The sequence below is a fragment of the Microtus oregoni genome, unplaced genomic scaffold (assembly GCF_018167655.1).
Source record: "Microtus oregoni isolate MIOR12 unplaced genomic scaffold, Mior012 000029F_ref0000214, whole genome shotgun sequence".
Classification (NCBI taxonomy): Eukaryota; Metazoa; Chordata; class Mammalia; order Rodentia; family Cricetidae; genus Microtus; species Microtus oregoni.
In genome coordinates this window covers 15,602,816-15,608,323 of record NW_024543088.1, presented here as the reverse complement: position 1 = coordinate 15,608,323, position 5,508 = coordinate 15,602,816, and the positions used below count along the sequence as shown (strand labels likewise).

At 47.4% G+C, this 5,508-nt stretch overlaps 1 pseudogene; it reads left to right on the top strand.

The window, feature by feature from the left end:
* Positions 1-620: 620 nt before the first annotated feature.
* Positions 621-5,088, top strand: LOC121464691 (annotated as a pseudogene).
* Positions 5,089-5,508: the final 420 nt, after the last annotated feature.

The window sequence follows — 5,508 nt, the reverse complement described above, 5'->3', positions numbered from 1 at the left end:
CTTGTGACATTTCTACAGTAGTATTTAGGGCAACCTGAATGTGTGCTCCTGGGACCTGGTCACTCATATTTGACTCCAGATAGTTTATTCTAGATTTCATTCCCTTCAAGGTGAGAACTATGTTTTTGAGCCAATAAAAGTTAGCATAAAATTCTAAGTTCATAAAATAAATAAAGACCAGAAGCTATACTCACTGATCATGGTTAATCTGATGATGAGATTATCTCACACAGGTAGTACAGTGTAGAGGCTTTCATGCCCACCTAGACACATACACTACGCCCCTCCAATCAAAATGTCAAATAGTCCCATAACATTGAAGTCTTTTTAAATCTCAACCACTGGGTCAATCTCTGTCCTACCCTTTAAAGTCATCTCCATTTCAAATTAATAGCAAAGATCGGGGACTGGGAAGATGGCTCAGTCACTGTGCTTGGCACACAGCATGATGAACAGAGTTTGGACCCCAAGAGAAAAATCCAGGCATGGCGGGATTACATCTATAATCCCAATAGTGGGGAGACAGAAACAGGAGGATGCTTGGGGTTCACTGGACAGCCAATCTAGCTGAATCAGTGAGTTCAAGGCTCAGTAACAACCTGTCTCAAAAACAAAGTGAAATGGGTCAGCTGAACGGTCACTGGATAAAGGCACTTGCCTCTAATCCTACTGGCCCGAATCTGACCCCCAGATCCCACATAGTGAAAGGAGAAAATGAACTCCCAGGTTCCATGGATTTCTTTGCTACCTATGAAGACTATTCCGGTTTGTGAGAACAACAAAAATATGTAGCCTTTTCCACTCAATAAGTGTTGGCCATTGGGAAATTTCCTCCCTTTGGGACCATTTTGTTTTCCTTGGTTTACACCGAGGGTTGTAGAGTCAGATCACCTATGTTCAAATGCAGATCGCCATCAAATAGCTGTGCGACTGTGGGCCTGTCATGTAATCTGGCTGTGCAACACTGGAGAGCGGATCATGTGCTACAGCCCAGAGGGCAAAGTGGGCACATCTGCAGAAGGCATTACAGGAACAGGAGTATGGTGATTCCACCAGAACAGCCAAGTCAGCAGGAACCACAGTGAGTCAGATGCCAGGAAAGCATGAAAGTGTAAGTCCATGGGGGCAGAGCTACCAGGAATGTGGGTTAAGGTTCTCAGCACAAGAGGAAAGGGCGTAGCAAAGATGGTCTCCACAGGCTATTAGCATTGATAAAGGCACCTCACAATCTGTCACAGCGTGATCTTTCTGCTCCCCACCCCAAACTCCCCAGACCTCTCCCTAAAATTTCCTGGATTATCCAGCACCAGATATGCTGAGTCAGGGGTGCAGACGCTCCCTCTAGCTCTTCCACACTCACATCTGGTTCCTTTTCCTCTTCCCATCAGAATGTCTAGGAAGCAGGCATCAGGGGACAACAAATACAAGATGTGCTCTTCGGCTGTTCCAGACATGAAAGCAAGAGCAGTGACAGTAAATGACACTATGGAACCAAGGGTACAGCAAGTGGGCAGGCAGCCCAGGTGAGGATGGGCTGGGACTGCGGGATCTCAGCAAGGGAGTCCTGAGGGGCAGCTCGGAGTTGAGGCTGCCCAAGGCTCTGACTGGCTCTCTGTTCCCCCAGAGGATGAAGAGTGCTTGATCGGTGGCACCAGGGAGTCTGCTGTCACCTCTGGATGACGACCAAACTTTGCAATCAAAAGCTTGGCAGCTATAATAATGGTGAAGGGCTGAAAAAAAGTAGACAGCCCTTCCCAGAAATGGGTCCTGGATAATTGGAGTTGGGACCCTAAACTTCTCAGTCCTGGGGAGGTAGATGCTGGAAGTGGAATCCTGGGCCATAAGGAGGTGGAGGCTGAGAGTCCAGACTCGTGTGCTCTGTAGGAGGATGGTGGCAGTAAGTCTGGCCTGGGGTCAGGCTGAGGCAGGGGCCACTCTGACTCTAATAACACTACTGTGTCTCCTACAGAGTATCGGAAGCACAGCTGCAACCCCTTGGTCCTGCAGTTGCTCTCCAACTTCCTGTTCTTAGCTTCTTCTGCTGATTATTCTTGCCCTAGGTCAGTCACAGTGGGCCCCTCAGCTCTCTGATCCGGCCCTAGGATCTGTATGAGAAAAGTGGGGAATGTATGTTGGTAACATAACCTTCAGTGGCTTCCAGGAACTTCTCAGAGACACCTCCCTCATCTCTGTTATAAGAGAGGGGAGATGAGAGACAGAGAGAAGAGCTGCAGTTCCATTTTCCTAGGGGTTCACCCTTCTCTGGGTGTCTATTTCCTGGCCTTTGAATGTTATTGACCAAAGACTGGAGAGTTGGCTCAGCAGTTAAGAACACGTCTTGTTCTTCCAGAGGACCTGGGTTTGATTCACAGCATCCATAGCATCCACACAGTGGCTCACAATTATCTATAACTCCAGTTCCAGGGTATTCAGCACCCTGTTCTGACTACCTCAGGCACCAGACAAGCACCTGGCGTATATACATACACACATGCAGGTGAAACACTCATACACATAGAATAAAAATAAATCAAAAATTGTCTAAAGACATCGGGCAGAAAGTGTTCTAGACACAGGTAGAAACTTTGTGCCTGCTTGTGAAACTGAGATAGGATAAAGATGTGGACCCAGGAGAAATCACTGACAACATGGGACCCCTTCTTTTAAAAGTGACACAACACCCCAAGGGTCCAAGAGCAGGCCATGGCAAAAAGCAGGATTTAATAACTGCATAGATTTTTTTTCTTCCTTTCTTGGCTAAGTCTCAAAGGTCCCCCCAGCTCCCAGAGTCAAGACAAAATCTATCAGGAGCTCACGCAGCTGAAGACTGAAGTACACGGTGAGTGACCAGAAACAAGGGATCCACTGCTTCAGGTCTCCACGGGAGAGGAGCCAATCTCCTTTCGTCCTCAGGCCTCTTTGAGTCTCAACTTCCTTCTCTGTGAATTGAGATCATAATATAACACGGAGAATGGAGCTTGGTATTTACAGAGCCATGCGCACAGTAGGCACTCAATGTTCAAAGGAATTCTGTGCAGAGTAGGACCATGTTCCCAGGAGCCATTCATGCAACAGGCATTCAGTGTTCAGGGGTTGTGTACACAGTAGGCATACAATGTTCACAGGGGTTATCCATACAGCAAGCACTATCTGCACAGGAGTCTTACACCGGGCCATTAGTGTTAACAAGGGCCATCCATACACACCGTAGGCTCTGTAAGTTCACAGATATTGTGCACACAGTGCATGCAGTCAAGCTGGTCCTGGCCTCTGTTCTGAACTCCAGGCCTCTACTTCTCCATGTCCGAAGAAGATGGGCTCAGGACTTCTAGGTTCTTCTGGGTGGAGAAGAGGATAAGGAACACAGAGGGGACAGGCTCCCTAGAGTACTGTGGTGAGGAAGGGTCCTGGCTCTGGAGACCTCAAAGGCTGAAGAGAAATGGGAACACAGGCTTCTAAGTATGTCCTTCTGATGTGTTTCTCCTGACAGATAACTTGTGTCAACCCTGTCAAAGGGACTGTGTGTTCTTTCGTGGAAACTGTTGTGTCTTCTCCAAGTCCCAATGAAACTGGTACAACTCCATCACTGCCTGCCAGGAAGAGGGGGCCCAAATGGTCATCATAGAGACTGAGGGGGAGCAGGTCCACTGGTGGGGCACACCACCCTTGTCTGGAACGCACATCTGGCTGTGGTCACCTGAGATTGAGAGACCATTTCCCTGACAAAACTATGAGTAAGATGCTGTTTTTTCTACTTGAATAGAGAAGGGTAGGAATGAGGGGTCGCACATACTCTCTGAGACTTGAACATTTCTGAATGATTTATAGATCGCCTGAAACACAATTGCTATCCTATGTGCTGGGCAGTATTAAATACCTTCCTCACCAAGGGATAGGTGACCTGCTAGAGTAGAGACTAGGGAAATGCCTGTCAGGGACGTGATTGCCTTGAGTTTGAAAGCACATTTTGAAAGTTGGTCATGGGGTTTGCGGCAACATCTCATGGAATAAGAGTGCTTGCTGCTTAGGCATGAAGACCTGACTTAGGTGCCTCAGCATCCATGAGTAAAGAATACAAGCATGATCACATGTGCCTAGAACCCCAATATTGGGCATGAGGCCTGCAGACAGGAGAGTCCCTGGGGCTTGCTGACTGTTAGCCTAGCTCCAAGGCCAGTAAGAAATCCTCATTCAAGAGGACTAAGTGGAAACTAGTCCAGCAGGATGCCTAATCTCTTCCTGCAGCTCTGCATGTGCTCTCACAGTTGCAAACACCTGCACACACATATGCACACACACCACACACTCAGAGAGAGAGCCAGGTATCATGCCCACATTTAAAAATTATATACTGTTTTATTATTTGATTTTTATGCATGCACACAATGCATTTTGAACCTATTCACACACACCCACTTCTCTCTTTAACTCCCACTGAATTCATCTCTCATCCCCTCCCAATGTCACGCCCCCTCCCTTTTTCTGTATCCCACTGAGTACAATTATGTTGCTACTCATGGGCATGAGGCCATCTGCCAGAGCTTGCTCAGCATATCGGTTTTAAAGAAAACTGACTTTCCCTCCTCCCCCGAAGCCATCAACCATCCTAGTACCTCATGAACAGTGCCCCCTCCATGCTGCAATGTTAACAAGCTCAATCTTGTGCAAGCAACCATGACTGCTTTGAGTTCAGCTGTGCCCAGATGTCCTCCTCCAGTCTCTGGCTCATACAGTCTTTCTGCCCCCTCTTCCATGATGCTCCCAGAGCCTTGACAGTAGGTACCATACAGATGTCCCATTTGGAGGTTCACACCCCACAGACACTTACTCCCTGCATAGTGTTGGAATAAAGAGGAGCACAACAATGTCGAGGATGAAGATGGCACAGAGTTCTCTAGGGATGGCTGGAATGATCTCAAATGTGATGCCCTAAATTTCTGGATCTATAAGAAAGCTTTAACTTCATCATGCACCACCACACAAAAGCCAGTTCATCTCAGCCTCTGCATCCCAAATTCCAGTATCAGGAGGATGAACTTGACTTGTGTCCATGTCCTTTCTCCTTGTTTGTTGGCCTTGAGGTGTTAATAAAAGCACCCATGCTTCTTGGTTAGATTCCTCACCCTCTATGGATTTGGGCCACTGCTTCCTTCCAGTTCTGCTTCCAGGATGGGGAGCAGTTCAGGTTTCCTGTTGCTCAGGTTTCATGGTTGCCCTCTATCTGGGTAACTTAATATTGTTACCAGATATAGGATACATTCCGGACCTTGGAGCTTCCCCTTAATCAACTCTGCCCTCCTTGCAAAGAAAAAAAATCATAGCATTTTCATTGTGATGTCACAGCTTCCTTTTCATTGTGGTATCACAGCTGCTGTATTCCCTAAACCTCGGTCCCATCCCTGCACACTTCCTGTGCATCTGCTCAGTTCCTCCCAACCTCCGCTGAGCCCTTTGACTGGTATCTTACTTTTCTTGCTCTGACAAAACACCTGTCAGAAACAGCTTCAG